Genomic DNA, 5,993 nt, shown 5'->3' with positions numbered 1-5,993 from the left:
GGGGAGAGCGCGCTGGCCCCTCCCACTGGCGGGGGGGCGGGGCCTGAGGGACTTCGCGGTGAGGGGGCAGAAAAACCGCGAGGGAACGGGGGGAGACCCCAGAGAGACCCCGGAGGGAATGGGGGGGAAATACCGGGGAGGGGTCGGTGAGACCCCGAGGGGTAAATTGGAGAGAAACCCCTGGGGAGGGCAGAGAGATCCCCGGGGAAAACTGTGGGGAAAAGGGCGGAGAGACCCCCGGGGGAAATTGAAGGGAGACCCCAGGGCGGGGACGAGGAGAGACCCCAGGGCAGAGAGCTCGGGAGGAGCTCGGGAGGGGACAAGCACAGACCCTTGGTGGGGTCGATGAGAGCCTGGGGGAGAAAACTGGGGGTGATGGGGAGAGAGACCCCCGGTGAAACGTGGAGGGGAATGGGCAGAGAGACCCCGGGGGGAGCTGGGGGATCCCCGTTAGCTCACGGGGGTCCAGGACACCGATACAGCCACACACCCACTGAGCAGCCCCACGCGTGTCCTCTGTAGCCAAACCCCCTAATTTTAACCCCTCACGTGTTTCCAAGTGATTTGTGACCCGGACGCATCCCCAGGAATGTGAATTTGCGCCTTGGAAAACTTTATGTAAATTAATTAAAAGTGCTTCCTCTGTTTGGTGTCCCTGCCTGTCACAAGGGGTCGGAATTAAGTGATATTTAAGGTCCCTCCCAAGCAAACCATTCCATGGTTTTTTTCACCCTTGCAGTGACCTTTCTTGGCTCTGAATTCCCAGAGAATTGGCTGCTCGGGCGTGCTGTTATTTTTGTCTCACATTGAGAGAGCTGGGGTTTGATATTCCCGAGCTGTGGAAAACAGCATTGCAGAGGTCCCGATGGGAAATTCGGTGTTAAATCTGAATATCTCTGCTTTCTCTGGAATCTGTCTCATGCCAGTTGACCACAGGCAAACCAGCTGTAAAAACTATTTAAAAAAAAAAAAAAAGACTTTGGATTGATTAAGCAGATTTTTATTTATTTTCGACCTTTAAAAGTTTCTGCAACTTCTGATGTTCAAGACAACTCTGGCACAGGTCATACATCGGTGCAGCTTGCACAGAACACATCATAACATCCTCCAAGGACAGTAACAAATTCCCATTTTCCCCTGGCAAAAGGGTACCAAAAATTAAATATAATTTATACATCTGCCTTTCATGAAAGACTTAGATAAATATTTCTTTCCCAGTGGACAGCACAGCTGTAACTTTTGGTCCTACAAGGACACAAAAACGAGCTCCTGCCTTTACAAAAGGCGCACATGCATCCTGAACCTCACAAACAGCCCTGGCTCGTGAGCAAGACATCCCGAGGAATTTCCTCTACACAGTTTGGGATATGGTTTGACCATCCTCAGAGCGTGCTCAGTACGCACTATAAATATCGATTATAAATATTAAGGATTATAAATATTACAGATTATAAATATTACAGATTATAAATATTATAGAACCCCTCGTGGCACCGTGGGAAGGCTGGATTCCCAAATGTGTCACAGTGAGACACATTCCAGGTGCGGATGCCCTGGGAGGAAAAGGAAAGAAGAAAATTGGGAATTCTGACCATCCCAGGGGTTACAGCTTTCCCAGCAGAGGTACAAGGACAACCTCACAGAGGCTGAGAACAGCCAAGCCCTCCCAGCAGGAGGATCCAGCTCGCATTCATTCCCTCAGAACAACTTTCTCTCCACGCGGTGGGATGGCTGTGCTCCTTCAGGGAGAAGGGGAGCTCGCACCCGCGCGGAGCAACGACCTGCTCAGAAAAAGGGGAAACATTCTTCCCTACTCGTGAGAGGAGCGGGGGCGACTTGTACAGCCAAGCCATGGGCTCCTCTGGAATATGGAAAAAGTCCAAAAATCACAGGATTGGGAAATGCTGGTGCCTCCCGAGGCCGTGGCATGTCTTCGGTGCTGGGAGGAAGCAGCAGGGTCCCCAAGTGCCACCTGTGAGCTCCAGGAGTGGCAGCTCAGCTTCCCCGTGGGATGGAGGGACGGGAATTGCAGAGGAGCCCGTCAGGGTCATCCTGCTGAGGGCTCCTGGCAGGGGCTGCAAGGGAAGGAGAGGGGAAAAGTGTTACACGGGGAGACGGTTTTCCCAAAGGAAAAGGCAGCGAGAGGGATAGGGGATGGGATGGGATGGGATGGGATCAATGGGTGGGATGGGATCAGTGGGATGGGATTGGTGGGATGGGATGGGATTGATGGGATGGGATCAGTGGGATAGGATGGGATCAGTGGGATAGGATGGATCAATGGGATTGGATGGGATTGATGGGATGGGATGGGATCAATGGGATGGGATGAGTGGGACAGGATGGGATCAATGGGATTGGATGGGATGGGATGGGATGATTGGGATGGGATGGGATGATTGGGATGGGATGGGATCAATGGGATAGGATGGAATCAGATTGATAGGATGGGATGGGATGATTGGGATGGGATGGGATCAATGGGATAGGATGGAATCAGATTGATAGGATGGGATGGGATGATTGGGATGGGATGATTGGGATGGGATGGGATCAGATTGATGAGATGGGATGGGATTGGATGGGATCATTGGGATGGGATGGGATTGATGGGATGGGATGGGATCAGTGGGATGGGATGGGATCAGTGGGATGGTATTGGTGGGATGGGATGGGATCAGTGGGATGGGATGGGATCAATGGGATAGGATAGAATGGGATGGGATCATTGGGATGGGATGGGATCAATGGGATAGGATGGAATGGGATGGGATCAGTGGGATGGGGCATGGGATGGGCAGCACTCACCTCACCCGTATCCCGGCTCGCTCACAGCCATCCCCCCAGGATTTCTCCTTTCCCCCGCTCAGAGCTGGGCTGGTCCCTCTGAAATCCCTTCTCCAGACAGCTCCAGCTGCTGTAAATCCCACCCGGGGTTGCCGAGCTGTAACACAGAAGGGAAGGTGAGGGAAGGTGAGGGCAGGTGAGCAGCGAGGCTCCCCCTCCCCAGCTCCCAGCCCCGGGCAGGTGCGGCCCTTCCCTTCTCAGGTACTCACCCTGCGCTCCCCTCCAGGCCGTGGGATGCTGTCCTGCCTTAGGGCAGATGTCCAGGGACAGAGCAGGGTTATCCCAAGGGCTGCTCCCGGCTCGGAGTGGGGAAAGCAGCCGGGATCTGCCCTATTTATACACAGGAGCCGCATTACCAAAGTCTGGGTCCGGAGCGAGTCGCAGTTTCCCACAGTCTCCAGCCAATCCGTGCGTGCCCGGGACAATGGGAAAGCATCCATTACAGCATGGCAAATTGACTGTGAATTGCCTGGGGATAATACCCCGCTCCCAAAGGAGCAGGTGGGCCGGGGAGTGAGGGACACAATGGGGTTTGGCATCGCGGCTCTGGGCAGGGAACGTGGGAAAGCGTTGCCCGTCTTTATCATCCGGCTTCTGCCTGATGTTGGGAACTTCGACATCTCAATGTGCTGCCTTTTTCCCAGGCTGGCTTGAAATGAAGCACAGAGGACTGATCCCAGGAAGAGATAATGCTCTGCGCCCCAAAGAGAGGTTGAAAAGGGAAAAATGCAGAGTTAGAGGGACTAAACCCTTTCATTGACATTAAACCGTGCTTAGATGAATACAGTACCAGATAATTTTCAGGCTAAAATCGAGGGGAGAGCCCTTCAAACAGTTAGCTTGGAATATTTTCCTCTGTGTTGTGGAAAGTCCCTCTGTAAGTTATACCCAGAGCTCTTCCTTGCTTTTGTTTGGCTAATCTGGGCTTTCCTAAGGCAGACATGTGGTGATTGTGATGTCTTTCCCAAACACGTCCTGTTTAATTTCATGCCTCTTTGTAAATGCCTCACTGTTCCTGAGCCTCCACCTAAATATATTTCCCATTTACAGACATCTGAGAGGGAGTGAGAAGTCAATTCCTGACTATTATTTTGCTATATTATCCCATTTTCAGGTTGTTCCACAGGTGTGAGGCCCTGCTGGCACTCTGCTCAGTTTTGGGATTTCTCTGTAATGAAGGAGAAAGGAGCAGGCAGGATCCTGGATTGGAGCTGCCTTGCAGCAATATTGATTTATTTTTTTTTTTCCAGGCTGTTTTAAGCTGCCAGCTCAGGTCTGCTGCCCCCTTCCAGCACAACCCAGTACAAACCCAGTCGTGTTCAGGATCTGTCAGGCATGGGAGGCCTCGTGCAGTTTTTTAACACCTGTTTCTTACAACATTGATGAGAACCCTGCTTATTTCTTGTGTCTGCCTTTCAAAATCAGACAGGAAATCTCTGATTTAATCAGAGCATCCCTCCCCTGGCCAAACCTGTGTCCATGGATACCTGGATAGCAAAGTGTCCCATCACACAGAGGGCTGGTGAATAAAGGGATGTAATTCTGCTAAAGGTGATCCTTTTAATTATTAACCTGAAGATTTTAATGCCTTTTCCACAATTTCCACAAGCCAGGTGTATTCCCTTCCCAGCCCAAAGACAATTTATATTTAGATGGATCACTTTGGGTACAACAATTTTAATTCTTGATGGTTGTCATGAGCTATGACTTAACACAGACCATGAGTCTCATTCAAAATCAGCTGAATTATTTTGTCAGCTTGTAATCTGCAGCATTCCTGCAGTAATCTGCAGTATTCCTTGGAGCTGGGGCTATCCCTGCTGCAGGTGTGGGAAACGGATTTGTAGAAAATTCTTAAAATTTGATAGAGGGTTTATACAGCTTGTATTCGTATGTAAATTTTGAGATAAGAAATATTGACTTAGAAATACTACAGAATAGGATAGACATTGTTGGGAGAGAAATTGAATTAGAAGTAAGTTTTAAAGGTTGGTTTTGTAAATAAGATTAGATACTTTAGAGAAATAGAATTATGAAAGATGTATTGTAGTAGGACTTATGAGGGGTAATTTTAGATGATTCATTTTAAGGTATTTATAGTATGGTGTGGTTGAAGCTGATAGGCCAAGAAACACTTATAATGAATTGTAAATAAAAATATCTAACTTCTAATATTATAACAAATTATGATTACAATTTAATAAATTAAGAAAATTTTATAAATTAAGAAAATAATGTATGTATCTCACCCTTCTCATAAGAATAAAAATTGAATAAAAATTTTTAAAACACCACTCAGTTACCTCATCTCTAAGTCAAAAAAAAAAAGTTAAATCAAAAAAAAGTTAAAAGTGTTAGGAAAATTAATCCACAAACACCAGAGGTTTATGTCCAAAAAGGAGACAGAGAAGCCCTTTGAATTTATTCCAATAAAGGGAGAGGCAATGGGGCATTCCCCTGGGATCTCTCCAATTTTTGGAGGATGCAGCCTCCTTTTTATCCCAATTTCCAGCCACATTTCCCTTCTCTCTGTCCCCATTTCTGAGGTACCTGAGAGGTTCAGACTTCCCAAAACACCTGATACCAAAGATTCCCTCTAATGTACAACCCTCCCTTTTCATTTTTAATTCTTATGGAATTTAGGGTTTTTTTCCCATTTCTGAGGTACTTGAAGGCACAGACTTCCCGATACACCTGATACCAGAGATTCCCCTCTAATGTATAACCCTCCCTTTTCATTTTTAATTCTTATGGAATTTAGAGGTTTTGTCTTCCCCATGCTTTCTTTCACCTCTCAATGTCTAATTTCACTTATCAGCAAACCCAAGGTTTATTTGTAAAAACAAACATCTTTTTCCCATTCATCAACCAGCGGAATCCTCCCCATTGCTTCTTTTCTCTCCCCCAGTGCTGGTTTTATCCACCAGCAGCCCCACAGCTTGTTTGGAAAGACGAATTCGCCATTCCTCTCAAAAAAGTTCAAAGTTCAAAGTTCAAAGTTCAAAGTTCAAAGTTCAAAGTTCAAAGTTCAATCCGTGCATGTGCTTGTGCCGTTCCTGCAGAGGGAAGTGAAGCTCGGGATTTTCGGGATCCCTCCTGGGATGAAGGGGATGGGAAGGAAGGAGGATGCTGGAGGCGGCCACGGG

General features: G+C 48.0%; 1 long non-coding RNA gene across 1 annotated transcript; it reads right to left on the bottom strand.

Moving 5' to 3' along the window:
• Positions 1-984: 984 nt before the first annotated feature.
• LOC143695664 (uncharacterized) lies at positions 985-3,145 on the bottom strand. Its single transcript, XR_013185099.1, has 3 exons — positions 3,057-3,145; positions 2,809-2,944; positions 985-2,075 (listed from the first exon to the last, which is right to left on the bottom strand). It is a non-coding gene; the product is annotated as an uncharacterized LOC143695664 (long non-coding RNA).
• Positions 3,146-5,993: the final 2,848 nt, after the last annotated feature.

This window comes from Agelaius phoeniceus, chromosome 24, assembly GCF_051311805.1.
Source record: "Agelaius phoeniceus isolate bAgePho1 chromosome 24, bAgePho1.hap1, whole genome shotgun sequence".
Lineage (NCBI taxonomy): Eukaryota > Metazoa > Chordata > Aves > Passeriformes > Icteridae > Agelaius > Agelaius phoeniceus.
This window is presented reverse-complemented; position numbering and strand designations above follow the sequence as displayed.